At 45.4% G+C, this 14,776-nt stretch overlaps 1 protein-coding gene across 1 annotated transcript in view; it reads right to left on the reverse strand.

Moving 5' to 3' along the window:
* The window catches only part of CACNA1C (calcium voltage-gated channel subunit alpha1 C), a 657,848-nt gene that overhangs the window by 458,414 nt on the left and 184,658 nt on the right, over positions 1 to 14,776 (reverse strand). The gene's annotated exons all lie outside the window — the stretch shown is intronic.

Here is a 14,776-nt window from a genome sequence, read left to right on the forward strand (position 1 = left end):
CTCATCACTGCATGTTTAATGATTTTAACAGCCAAACTCCTTCAGGCCCATCCTCCACCTTCTCCAGATGCCCTGGCTGTTTCTTCTCCTTCTTAGCACACTTCTCTTCTCTCTATTGGATTTGAGGTTCTTTCTCTCAAATGGTCCCCTAAACCAGGTGTATGGGATATGAGGTTTTCTCATCATATGTTAAGCTTATAAATCGCTCTCAATGAGACAGAAATAATGGCTTTCAAAGGTAACAAGATAGGCATGTTTTAGACATCAGAGTGAACTTTCTCTCAGCAATCACTATTTAACTGTGACACAGGCAACCAAGGAAGGGCAGGTACTTACTGATGACCTATTGTGTGTAAATGTGTGTTATTTCATTTACTCCTCGATGCCCTGCTCTCAGGAAAGTATCATTATTTCAGAGATAAAGAGAGAGGTAAATTATAACATTTCTATGGCAGACATTCTCAAAAACAGGAGCCATAGACTTGGGTTCTTATAATTCTAAATAGTACTCTGAGGGAGAAAACGGTCCACAGATGTTGCCTTGCCTCCCATTATACCCAGAGCTGCTCAGAGAGCCTTCTAGAAACAGCGATCAAGGAGGAATTCTGGGGCTTTGGGTGGTGGCCAAAAACTAATTGTCCATTCTTCCCTCTTACAAGTTCAGAACCAATTAAGAAATACGATATAGGAGACATACAGACTGAAATCAAACTAAAAGCTTCATTACAAACAAATTCTAAATTGGAGAATGTGGCTTAGATGGGTGGTTACAAAGTGCTGCCCAATAGTTCACTTAGAGTTAAAGCTACTCGCCCAATCAAAAAGTGGAACCATTGTAGGCTTTCCCAACAGGGCCAGAGCCAGCCCCAGTAACTTGGTGAGCCCTTCTTTGGGGACAAGTAGATTCAAAAGAGAGTCCCAGAAGGGGCTAAGCCAAACTCATGAATCAGGTAAGTTACTTCCCCTCCCCTGGAGTCAAGGGCATGAGTCAAGGGATAAGTGGGAAGTGCTCCTCCCACACCATTCACTACAGGGCTGTGGCGTAGAAACCCTCTTCTCCCTGCCTGTGGTAACAAAAAGAGTAGATAATTAGTGGTGCTCTCCTCTATGGGGGGTGGGGAACATTGTCAAAATTTTCAAGTTAGTTTGAATGTATAGAGACGGCAAAAAGTAGTGTAATCCAAGCTAAGGGACATCCTGTAAGTGATGACACAGAAGGCCATGGAAGGACCAAAAAGATCTCTGAAAGAGAATGGGAAGGAATAATAGCTGAGAACGCTTATAAAGAAGACAGAAGGGGCTTGATTCACCAGGTCTGTATATAAAACATACAGCTGTCCATGTACACACACCTTGATCCAATCTGGCATTTGCTCTCAATGGAACCAAATAATCTGGACAAAGCAGGCCTCTACCACCTACAGAGGCCACCTTGACATTCTAAGCTCATCACTATTGTCCCTGCCTCTTGATGTACAGTAGAGGCTGTTCACAAGGATAAGCCATGAATCATGGCATGAGCCTTCAGCCCTGTTTCATGGCTTCCAACCTCAGCTCTCAGTTTTCTGGTTTTCTCTTTCCTGCCCTGCACTGCCCCCACCGCCCCACCTCACACTCAGCACTCTGCCTTCCCTCTTGCATCCTCTTTCCAGATTATCCTGTAGACCCAAATGTTTGTGTATAATATCAGAGCTGATGATTTGAAGAGGCCCTTGACTGTGGCCAGATCATAGAGGCCACTGTGAATAAACCAGCCCTTTTTTGGACTTTCTTTTTTAGGCAGACTGAATATTTACACACTGGGAGCAGGCCCCATAAGGGCTCCCCAGCAGATAATACATTCATGCAAGCAGCCGTCTCTGGTGAAAAGAAATCATTATTAATTGGGGTTACAGCACTCATTTTAACTGCAGCAGGAGCTGAGCTCACTCGATTTAGTAGTGTGCAGACTTTTCCTGAACTCCAGTGGATACTTCACAAATAACAATAAAAATTTTAATGGTAAGACAAACATGGAGCAGGCTACACAGCTTTAGTCATTAAACAACCTCCATCCACCATGCTCAAGGATTCAAGCTGTTTTATGTGGCGGGCCACTTTGCCTAAGCCTGCTGCCAATAAGAGAATAAATTTTCATGGTGTGGAGTTTCAGTAAGAAACAGGTTTCATTAGCCCTGTCTGAGAGATACAGAAACCAAAGGCCAGAGAAGGGAAGTGATGTAGGATCAATCAGGGGTGGTGCCAGAAGTCTGTTCTAAGCCCCATGTCCCATCCTGGCCCTTGTTCTGCTCTGGTTCCCGAATTGTTTTCACTTCATGGAGGCTAGGAAGATTCCATTCTCTGCAAAGCTGCAGGGCAGCTGTTTCTGATTATTTGTCCAACCAAAAGAGCATTTTGGTTATAAAGCAATTTCTTGTTCTACCCACCAGAAGTTATGTACATTCATTCACAGGGGACTGCGGCTGAGTTTGGCTACACTGCACTGACAGTGTCTAGAAGGTCTCCACTGAATCTGGAAGGTTAGTAATGGGGAAACTCAAGGGCTGTGGCAGGTCCATTTGGGTGAACACCAGGACATCTGGCTGCTTCCTGGTGGCCTTGCTGAACGACTTCAACCTCCTTGGTTTGGAAACCTCTGCTGGAAATCTGTAGGAGTGGGTTCTCTCCTATAGCACCTGCTTTTCATTATGAAGGAGATTTCAACATGGTTCAGCTGAGCCATTTCATATCATTGCTTTTGAAATTTAGGTGTTGCTCTGACTAGCCATCAACTGTCCACTCCTGTGCTGAACTTCAGTCCCCAGGAGATAGGTCAAATGGACCATGTTTTCTGCTAGTAACTTGACTTCCTTTTGCCCTTCATCCCCATAAGCTTATAATTACTGTAAGTGTGCTCCAGTTTCTCCTATGCTCTTCAGAAGCTTGTAGGAGTGGTTTTCTACTCCCCAGAAATTACATGATCAAGGAGTATTCACACACACACACACACACACACACACACACGCGCCAAACTCAGGGCTTTCCAAAGTGACATGACTATTCTATGGAAGAGCTAAGCTGACTCAGAACAAACTGTCCTTCCGTCTGCTTCACACTGGAAGGTGTAATTGCAGTTTACAAAAGTCACCTTGGTGGGTGGGCTGGACCCTTTTCCAGCAAACCCAAAAAGATAGAAATGCCAGCCTAGACTGGTTGGGCAGAAGACACCATCAAGACCAAAGATTAAAAAATAGTTATTTTTCTGAGTAGCTTCTTTTCATCTCCACTGAGAGCAGAACAAACTCCTAAAGCACATGGAATTTCCATTACAGCCAAAGAAGAAGTATCATACAGTGAGTCATTAGACAGTGGAAGGAGTGCCCGAGGGTATGGTGTTGGCACCACCACGATGATCAAGCCAGGAGGCTGGGAGAGGGAGAACAGCTGGACTGAGCTGAAGACCAGGACTCCATTTCTGACTCAGCCATTTAACACATGCTCTTAGGTATGGGTTCAGTCTCTTTCAGCTTGACTAATGGGCACACCATCACCCACCTTGTCCCTTGCTGTGAGGATCAAGTGAGATAACAAATGCAAAAGTGCTCAGTGAACCACCCAGAGATCAGTCACACCCATGGTCCTGACTAAAGGTCCGGAAATGGAGTGGGTCTTCTTCCTGGATTCCACATTATGTGCATAAGCAGAGGAGTTTCTGCCATGGTAATAAGCCAAGCCCTCCCAATTTCAGCAGTCAGGGAGGTGAACAACCCAGAGCTAAAGATGTCCCATGTGGAGAGCTCAGTGCTGGGAGCTGGGCAGGTGGGGGCAGGAGGCATGAATTAGCCAGCATCCCTGAAGCCAGGGTCTGTGTGATGCACTGTGTGGGCCTTGGGGAGAAGAGCAGAAACAGGGATGGACAGACAATGACCCTGTCCTTGAGAAATCCACAGGAAAGGCAAGGCAAGTATCTCTGACTAAGGGCCACTGCCAGAGTGAGCCCTGAGCTAGACTTTAGACCCAGCTCCACCTTGGGTAGGTCACTTGAGTCCTCTACATCACAGATCCTCTACAAGAAGGGAATGATCATAACCTATGTGTACCACTAGGGAGGGTCTAGTGATCATAAACTGTAAAGGGATAACAGTAGTAACAATAGCAAACCCTCATCTTGCATTTACTCTGTGCCAGGCACTGTCTAAACCCTTTACAACCAGAGATCAGCAAACTTTTTCAGTAAAGGGCCAGGCAGTAAATATTTTAGAATTTGTAGGTCAGACGGTCTCTGTCACAACTACTCATATCTGCTGTTGTAGCAGAAAAGTAGCCACACATAATACATGAATGAATGAGCATGGCTGTGTGCCACTAAAACCTTATTTACAAACACAGGTAGTGTTTTGGCTTGTTGGCCATAGTTTGCCAACTCCTGCTTCACATATATCCACTCCCCATAACCCTATGAGGTATATACCACCTTATACTCATATTGAAGATGAGAAGGGTGAGGCCCAGAGAGGTCCATTAACTTGCTCAAGGTCATACATCTGGTAAGTGATAGAGCTGGGATTCAAACAAAACCAGTTCAAACACACAAACTGGTTCCACAGTGTGTGTTCCTTACTTCTCTGTTGATAGCCTCCTGAGCATACTAGCAAGAAAGTGTAATGGCTACTAAATAAAACTCAGATGCCAATCACATGTGCCAATAGTAATAGCCCAAATTTACTGAGGGCCTATTATATGCCAGGCACTGTGACAGGTGCTTCCCACATGCAATCCTCATAACAGCACTGTGATACCAGTGCTATTACGACCCTCATGTTACAGATGGAGAAACTGAGGTCGAGAGTTGAGCCATTTGCTCAAGGTCCCAGAGTTGGCAAACATCAGAGCCATAACTGAGCCTACGTTTGTCAACTCTGAAGCCAGCCCCTCTCACCTTCATACTGTGAGGCACCATGGCCAGGAAACTGCATCTGGTCCCTTCTTTGGTTCATTTCTTTCCAAGCTCCTTTTGCAAGTAGAGTTGGGGACGTCTGGGTGGCTCAGTCGGTTAAGCATCCAGCTCTTGGTTTTGGCTCAGGTCACAATCTCACAATTTATAGTTCAAGCCCGACGTTGGGCTACTCGCTGATAGTGTGGAGCCTACTTGGGATTTTCTCTCTCTCTCTCTCTCTCTCTCTCTCTCTCTCTCTCTCAAAATAGATACATTTTAAAAAAATGTTTATAAAGGGGCGCCTGGGTGGCTCAGTCAGTTAAGCATCCAGCTTCGGCTCAGGTCATAACGTCACAGTTCAGGGCTTTAAGCCCTGTGTCAGGCTCTGTGCTGACAGCTCAGAGCCTGGAGCCTGCTTCAGATCCTGTGTCTCCCTCTCTCTCTGCCCCTCCACCACTCATGATCTGTCTCTGTCTGTCTCTGTCTGTCTCTCAAAAACATGAATGTTAAAAAAAAATTTTTAATGTTTAAAAAAAGGAAAGTGGAGTTGGATGTTGTTCTCTTCAAGAGTTTATATCCACTGAGGTTTTGGAGTGAGCATGAGCAGCCCTGCACTGACCTTGGGATCCCACACCTGCCTAACCCCAAACAGAATGGAGGACTTGCTTTTATTCCCCATTGCAGCCATCCCTTCTCCAGAAGCCATCTCTTGCTTGTCCTGGATGTCACTTGGCAATACATCATCTGTCAGTTCTTATGGCACCATGGGCTTAACATCTCACTTAGAGTCTGTTCACTAGCTAAAACCATGGGAAAATCGAGCACAGGAGTGGGCCCCAGCTCCTTTATAATGGAAAGGGATGCTCCCTTGGGTCCTTGGTCCTGCTGTAGAGGAATGTTTCTTGGACTTTCCCAGCATTCCAACTCTGGCCTCCAAACTCATCTGCTCCTCTGCTTAGCTGGTCAGGAGTTGAGCAGGGAAGAGGCACTGCTCACTGGTTGTGTTTATCAAGAAGAGTCCATCAGCCAGGAAGTAGAAGTTCAGTGTTATGGATTGAATGTTTGTGTCCCCTCAAAATTCATATGTTGGAGCCCTAATCTGCATGTGATGGTATTTGGAGTTGGGGCTCTAGGAGGGAATTGGGTTTAGATGAAGTCATAGGAGTCAACCCCCATGGTGGGATTAGTGACCTTGTAAGTAGAAGAGACATCAGAGGTTTCTCTTTCTCCGCCCACCTACACACACCAGGAAAGGCTGAGCAGGCACACAGTGAGACAGAAACTGCCTATAATCCGGGAATCTAGCCCTCACCAGGAACCAAACCTGCCAGCACCGTGATCTTGGACTTCCAGCTTCTAGAACCATAAGAAATAAATACGTGTGGTTGTTTAAGCCACCCAGTCTATGATACTTTGCTACAGCATGCTAAGCAAGACATTAAGAGAATATACAGCATAAACAGAGCACAGAATAACAGCTGCCTCGTTACTTTACAACATTTGGGCCAACCCTCCCGGGTTAGCTGAGTTGTTGTGGTGTTATCTTTCCCTTAGTGAAAAGAAACACACGCACGCACACACATGGAATTTATGAGTTAAAACAAGGTCTGAGTAAACAAAGGCACCCAATAAGCCAGCTCAATTTTAGAAATAACTTTTTTTTGAGAATGGGAGAGGAAAGAAGAGTTGTGTTTTTTGTTTTTTGTTTTTGTTTTTGTTTTCTCCAGGTCTACAAAGGTTCTCAACCATCTGTCCACCTTCTGCAGTGGTCACAGCACTTTTATCCTTTTCCCATGTTGTTTTTTGTTTTGTTCCTAAAATTCCAGTCATCTTCCTCTCCCTTGGGAAACAAAGAGAAGGAGCAGCAGGTGAAACGAGGGTAAGTGGAAGTGACAGAGAATTCACAGAGGAAGGACAAAGAGGCTTGGCAAAAGTCCAGGGGCTTAAGAAGAAACAAGAATGAGTGATTAAAGACTTTAAAAGTTTCAGCAGAGATTCTTTTGTGCCTTTGCAAAACCTTGCTATCACAGTCCGCAGGGAACTGAGGAAGAACCAGGACATCAGATCCCACTCTGGCTGCTCCCCAGGAGTATGAGGAAGCCTGGGGCTCAGCCACAGGCACAACGTGCCCGCCAGGAGGATGAAGTCTGCAGTCACACTGCCCTGCCCTGTTATCCTGGGACATTCCATCACAGTATGGTACCACTGAGCTTTCTCCTACCCCAGAAATCCCCAAGGGACTTCCCAACACAGGTTATATCTCATCTTGGCACATGCGAATTTAGCTAATTAAATCCACCCAGAAAATGGAGTTCAAGGAAAAGGGAGCATCAGGCTGATGGGAAAAGCAGACCCTACTGCACTGACAAGGCAGGGGGGTGCAGGGAATCCAGGAGTGACCCTCCTGGGAAAATGCAAGGGTGTTCCAAACTCTGTGAAATGTGTCATGACCATGTAAAGAAAGTAAGGTTATAAAAGGCCACCCCCACCACCTAGTGTATTTTTAAGAATAAGATTTATTTCTGAAATACTTGGGTGAAATCTGCAAAAGACAAACAGAATGAATTAAAGGAAGCTGCAAGTTTTTAGGAGTCACAGGATTATAGGAAAGGAAGGAAATCGATGCAGCCTTTCTTAATTTACAGTCTTCTTTTCTTTGTTAGCCCTTCCTCTCACTACTATATGGCAGGTGCCTAATGAAGATTCTGAACAGGTTGTCTCGCTTCTGTGACCCCCTTGCTACAGGTGCATAGCATAGGAAAGTCCATGTGCCAGGGTTTCCTGCTAATGGAGAGTGTACAGCCAGGGTTTCCTGTGCACAGAGCTTTATAGAGGACCATAGTCCCTTATTGTAGACTCTTGGGGCCAAGTGCATTTCAAAATTCGGAACGTTTCAGGTTCTAGAAAGGTAATTTGTGCATATACTGTATATAACACCACAGCAGGGTGAAGGACCCCACAGGTCAACATATTTCTGCCATGAATCATGAATAGTCACTCTGAGCAGGTTAAATAAAGACCATAGCTGCCCTCACATCAGTCTAGGTCTCTTTGCCCCCACATGAGTTTGGTCGAGGTTTTGCCAAATGGACAATGACTGAACATTCATTTTTCAGAGATTTTCAAATTTCAGAATGACAGAAAAAGGGCTATGGATCTATACTAGGTGCTGTGAAACATAACAAAAATAAAACTAACTGAACAGTGTGATCACTACATTTAGGAGACACAGTGAGAAGTGCAAAAGTTCAGACATCTTGTAGACCACCCTCTCTGATCCCCAGTTGCCTAGTCTGCAAAATGGGATGACATACCTGACAAAGAGAGGTTTATAAAGTGCCCAGAAAATTCCTGGCCAAGGATTCTGTAAGGATTCTTCCCTTTGCTCTCCTGTCAGCAAAAACTTAAACAATGGATGGCTGAGTACACGTGTGCTGAAGGATTTTCTCAGGGGAACTGAGCTGAGAAAAACTTACCTCAGAAGCTCCTTACAGGGAATGAACTCAAAGCACATCCTTATGCTTCAGTTTTGTTGAAATACTTATGCTTCAGTTTTGTTATGTACAAAATAGAAAGAATAGAAGACCATTAACTGAAGCACCTCCTTTAAAGTATGCCAAATTCCAGGGAATAATAACACCAATCCCTCTTGGTGTCACAAATGGCATGGGCCTCTCCACTTGGCCATGCAGTCTCTATCTTGTTTGCTCTTCTTTCAACACTTTCCTGAGATGCTTTCATTTCAAAAGACATCAAACACACAAACACAATTAGGTAATCCACTCAGCAGCAAGCAGAGTTTATGGCCAGTGAGAGAAAGCCAGTGGGATGTCAGGGTGAGAGACCAGATAGAGCCTCAGGCTCGATGAATCTGGGTTTACAGTTTACTGTTTGTTTTTGTTGATAAAAGTAAAGTCTTCCTTTCCATGTCCATTGTGAAGCGAGTTCCTTTTTGCATAAATGAACCTAATCCCCCTGTTTATTAACATTAAACTTGACATTTATAGCCCAAGTGCTTTACCGGCATTAACCAATAATCCCCAGCACATTCCTGTGGGGGAGTTCAATGCCAGGCTCTGAACTGCTCAACGAGAGTCCTTGCACACAGCAAAGTGGGCAGGTGGCTCTGCTCTCAGGAGGAGTAATTTGCTCACACGACCTACTGCTGGCCTTATACTCTCAGAGCCATACACACCAGGATTCTGCATACCCTTCTGCCAAACCCCAGAGTGGGAAATGTGTACTGACTGAGCTACAGTGAGCACAGAGAAGTAAACAGCACAATCCTGAAGGACGGCTGGGACCTGGCGGGAGGGGGGGGTGCTGTTCTGGAAAGATCTGGCTGTCCAGTGGTTTACAAAGGAGTGTCATGGCATCGTGCTGAATGATGGAAGGGTAAGGTCTGTTTTCACCTAGACTTCCCCCTAAGGAAACACTCCTGCCTGGTGAAGAATAAAGGCTCCAGCCCTAAATGTTTCTGTTCGAGAGCAGAGCTGCAACCAGAGTCAACACCACATTCCTAGGCTAGTGGTCATGAGCAAAGGAGGCAGCTGACATTCTGCAAAGCATCCTGGGGAGCCAAAGGCCCCTTCCCAAAGTAATTAATGAAGGCCGCAGCTAAAAGAATCTTGGAGTGAGTGCCTAACTTCAGACCGAGGAGGCCGAAGGCCTGAAACAGACAAGGAAATCCTAGCAAAGAACAGCAGGGATGGATCCAGAGGTGGGTGGAACGTCTCAGAGCTATCTAGAGACGATGTTCTTACTCCCTTTGACTGGAGGTTTGGTAAAGATGAACTGGAATTTCATCATAACTCTGCTGTATATCCACAATTGTGTGTAGTTGGCTTTAAGATTAAGCAAATTGAAAATAGTTCTCTTCCCATTATGTAGACGGAGTCAGTTTCCACTTATTTTTACTGTCTTCATAAAATCTCAAGTTACAAGGCTCATCCAGGTACTGTTACGAAGGATTATTTGCATTGAGTGAATCTTACCTGACAACTGCAGTGAGGAATTCAGTGCCCAGCATCAGCACAAGCAGATAAGCAGTGCCCTTACCAGTCCTGCTACACGAAAGGAATCCCCATACGGTACACTGCATTGAGTACTGATCGAAGCCAGGCACTGTATAGTTGTATTAGCACATGTGACTTTCATTAGCCTTCCTCACCATCATATGAAGTAGTCTCTGTTATCCTTGTTTTGCGGTTAGCCTCGTGGTGAAGAAACTGAGGCTTGAGAGTTAAACTGTCCACAACCAAGAATTAATCAAACCCAGGTCGTACTCCAAAATGCCACCATGCCATTTCATTCCTTCCCATACCCCAACTGGGAGGCCTTGGATGGTGACCATCTTGACAGCAGCTGCCATATATGCTACACTGCACATGTGACCAACAGCTACTAGCAGACTAGGAGCACAGCATTGAGAATCACGGGGTCCACAGGTCCTGACAATCCTCAGGCACAGCCTGGCTTTGGTGTCAAGGTATGGCTCCCTCTCACATGGCATCACCACTTTCCTTTGATTCAGTTTATCAGCAATTACTTACCAAACGCCTCCACAGACATCTCTGTACTAGATTTCATCCCTGTGTCTGGGTACTCACAGTCTGGTCAGAGAAGATGACCACGTGTCAAATAATCCAAGATCAATCACCATGCTGTACAGATGACTGCTTAACTATGTGGTAATGTATGGCATCTACCATATGAGTAATAACCCACATAACAGTAAGCTTCTCACTTCTTCTTAAGTATCCACATAGCACTTAACAGCTTACCATTCTGTCCAAGATTTAAAAAACAAAACAAAACACAAAACCTCAGGAGACAGAAGACCCAAATGCCATGGCCAGCTCTACCACTTATAAGCTGTATGGCCTTGGGTAACACATTTAACCTATCTGAGCTTCAGTTATTTCCTATTAAATTAAAAATATTTCTCAAGCCTACACAGGGTTCTTCTGAGAGTCAAATGAAACCATGCAAATGAAAGCACTCCAAAATTATAAGCCAAGCAGCTGAACATATCAAATATTATTGTTCCTATTGACAAATGAGGAAACTGAGGCCATCAGGACTAGAGAGTAGGTCTTCAGACTCTTTGGCTAGGGGTCTTCCTACCATGTGATGCTGTGTCTCTAAGTTCTAGGGGCACTTGGGAAGGGAAAGTCACTTCCTGTGACCTAGAAAGACTCTTTGGAGTGGAGGTCACAAGCCAGAGGCCAGTGGGCCACTGTGACCACAAATGTGTTTTATTTGGCAGACATAATTGTTTAAAAAAATTTTTTTTTGAGCCAGCACTTATGAAACATTAGGTTTCAGCCCAAATCCATATTACCAGAAGGGCTCATGACAGTGGGCAGATATTCTGTCATGGTGCTAATCTGCTGTAGGTGCACCTTTAAGGAAATACGTATTCTTGAGGGTGGCACAGACCCCTTCATTCCCCACTGTTTCTCCAACCTGGAGACCAAGTGTCAGAAGCTATGTATTATTATTCTTGTGTGATGTTTTCCTATAACGCTGGAGATGAGCATACACCTATGGGAATGTGAACCCTCTCCCTGTACCAGGCCTGCTTCACTTACATACATTTCTTGCCTAGCTTGGGTAGACATTTGAGCTTGCAACCTCTGATCTGAAGGCCAAAGAGAACCCCATGAGGTAAGAAGGCAGGGCTGTACCAAGAGCAAAGTGAGACTGGGAAAACGGCATGGCCATGTAGAAAGTCTGAAGAAGCAGAGGGGAACAAGAGGGTATGTGGATGGGAACAGGGATGAGTAGAGGACTGGGAAGAAGTCTGGATCAAGAAATGAGGCTGCATTATGCAGGGAGGATCTTGAGTGATGATGGTGACAGCAGGGGCCCAGGGGACAGGGCAGGGTAATACTGCCTTCAGGTAGAGAGGAAATAGAGATGCCGATGACTGCAAATTAGAAGAAATACTTTGCAAACTCATTCATTCAATAAAACTTTTGTGAACACCCCTTGTGTCCCAGGCATTGGAAATACAACAGGGGATAAAACAAGACGAAAATCCCTGCTTTCATGGCATATGCACTCAAGTTGGGAGGAATCTTGCCAACCCCCCCACCCCCCCTTTAATGATTCTGCCCATTAGGTGTGTTTGAGCAAGGGAGGGCAGACAAGGGGCAGAGATGATGCTCTTCCCCCAGAGGACTGTTGAACAGGGAAAAGGAAAGGTAAGGTGGGTTAAAAATGATCTGCCTACTGCTGCTCAGCCCATGAAAGCACAAAGCAACTCAAAACCCCACTCATTAATCTTCTAAGACACTGGATGAACCTCAGAATTACAGCAGAGACAGTGGGTCCTGTCATTCCTTTGACCTATTTTTCCAGGCTTCTCACATTGTGTGATTGATCACATATATATTCCCCCACACAAGTGCTCTCTTCTGCTCACCCACTCTCTGGCTTATGTACGCATGCACACACACACACACACACACACACACACACACGCACGCACACTTACCCCGAAGCTTTTTCAGAAGGGGTCACCTTGACAACAAGATAGTGTTATGGATTGGAGTACTCTGCATTTGACAAAAGGGGAAACACACAGGCATGGCTCACGGCACCTCATGATAATACTTTCATTTCTATTGTGGAGGAGACAGAAAAACTAATTACGGGGGCAAATGAGGAAAATGACCAAGTATTCCCATGTAAAGTAGAAGCATGATAAAGGCTTTCTTCCACCGAAGAGCAGCCAAGGGCAACGCAAAAAGGAGAAATGTTTGTAATATTTCTGCCCGTACGTACACAATCGCTAACTGCATCCACCATGGGTTCTTTTATGACCACTCTCTACTTGTTTTGCTCACCAGCCTCTGGAAATCACTGCACAGCTGAGAAGGGCAAATAGAGAAGGAGCAATTGGTACAAGCTGGTGAGGTGGAGGAAGGGAACATGAGCTGGGCAGACGCAGCAAGGGAAGAGGATGCATTCCCTAAATATTTGCTAGATACCTGACAATGTGCTGGCCACTAGGGCTTCTGGTATGATACGCAGAGTGGGGAGGGGTGGCCAAGGTCTGGAACATCTAAGATGGCAGTCTGGTGGAGAAGCTGCTAAGGAAGACAAAGAAGCTTGGAAAAGAAGGGGGGCAGAATATGGAAGATGAAGAGGAGGTCCTGCAGATGAGTAAGTAGGGATGTGACTTGGAGGAAAGACTACAGGAGGCAAATACAGGACAGTTAGAATCAACTGAGAGAAGTGGTGTGTGTGTGTGCATGTGCATGTGCATGTGTGTGCATGTGTGTGGTGGGGTGATGGGCAAGGGGAGAGGGAAAACATAATGTGATACAATGGACATGCCTGCTGTTGAGAACACTTGGATTTGAATGTTAGTTCTTCTACATGACCTTGGGCAAATTACTTAATTCTAAGTTTTTGTGTTCTCATACTTAAAACTGAGGGGAGGGTAATAATATTTACCTCCGAGAATTTTTATGAGGATGAGGTGACATGGTCTACGTGAAAGCACACTGCCAGTGCACCAGCAGGACATAGTGGGTCTGCGACAAATGCTGTCCTTCTCACTGTGTCCCTTTGCTCCTTGACACGTGGGAGGGGTTAGGTCTCTTGGTCCACATGCAAATCAGAGAGAAAGCTGCAGCAAGCCTTCAAGGAAATGCCTCTCCTCTTCCCACCCCCATCACCTCCCATTGTTAGGAGAGACACAGCCAAGACTGGTTTTGTGAACTATGTCTCTGGTATTATTTACGAAATCCTTGAAACTCCCTCAAGGATAATTCCATTTGGGTTAGGATTTACATCCCCAGTAACCTGTTGTCCAAATACAAATGTAATCCCTGGGGGGAGTCTCATACCAGCCAAAACACCCAAGATGGTAGATGGTGGGATGGGGGGATATGCACTTTGGAAATCCAGGCCTGATGAGACCTTCTCACAAAGGGAGGGGAATTTCAGAACAGGAGCCACTGACAGAGTGAGACAGGCAGCCTGGGGGAGGGCTCCAGATGGGGGCTCTGGGCTGCCAGGGGTCAGGAGGGTAGGTGGGGGAGAAAGAAAAATAGCCAAAAGAGGGGTGGAAAAGGAGGGAAAGCTGAGGCCAACATGGCCTACTTTAGAAAATATTTCATTCCTTTCACTAACATCCATCAGCACCTCTATGTGGAAAGGTCAGTATCAGAGTGTGTAGGTGATAGAGGGTGAACCCAGCTCTAATACTGGCCTCCAAGACTTTAGAAAATGTCTTGTCCATTCCAGAGCCATTCCAGTCAGCTTCAGGGCTCAGACCTGAGTGTTCAGCCTGTAACTGGCATCCCCATTGCAGCCCTGCCTTTTATTCTGAGCTCAGGTTGGTCACTGTTTGCATTTTGCCTACTTCAATAAAGTTGCAGACATACATTCACATATCAAAGACCCTACCAGAAGATTTCCAAAATGCAATCCAAATTCTTCTTCAACCTTCTTACTTGTCAAGATTATTCAGTATCACTGACTTCAAGAAGGACTATATTATACACATTTTAAAAAGTTTGTTTGTTTGTTTGTTTATTCATTTATTTATGAGAGAGAACATGTGAGCAGGGGAGGGGCAGCGAGATAGAGGAGAGATAGAGGGAGAGTGAGAATCTTAAGCAGGTGAAGCCCAATGTGGGCCTCCATCTCACAACCGTGAGATCAGGACCTGAGGCAAAAGCAAGACTTGGATGTTTAACCAACTGAACCACCCAGGCACCCGCCCTCCTTTTCTTAATAGGGGGAAATTACCACAACCACTACCCACCTTTAACTCTAATGAGAAAGGCAGTAATGGAGGGGACCCTGGCAGTTGATCAGGCAGTACAGACATAGTTTCACTAC

Source organism: Panthera leo, chromosome B4, assembly GCF_018350215.1.
Source record: "Panthera leo isolate Ple1 chromosome B4, P.leo_Ple1_pat1.1, whole genome shotgun sequence".
Lineage (NCBI taxonomy): Eukaryota > Metazoa > Chordata > Mammalia > Carnivora > Felidae > Panthera > Panthera leo.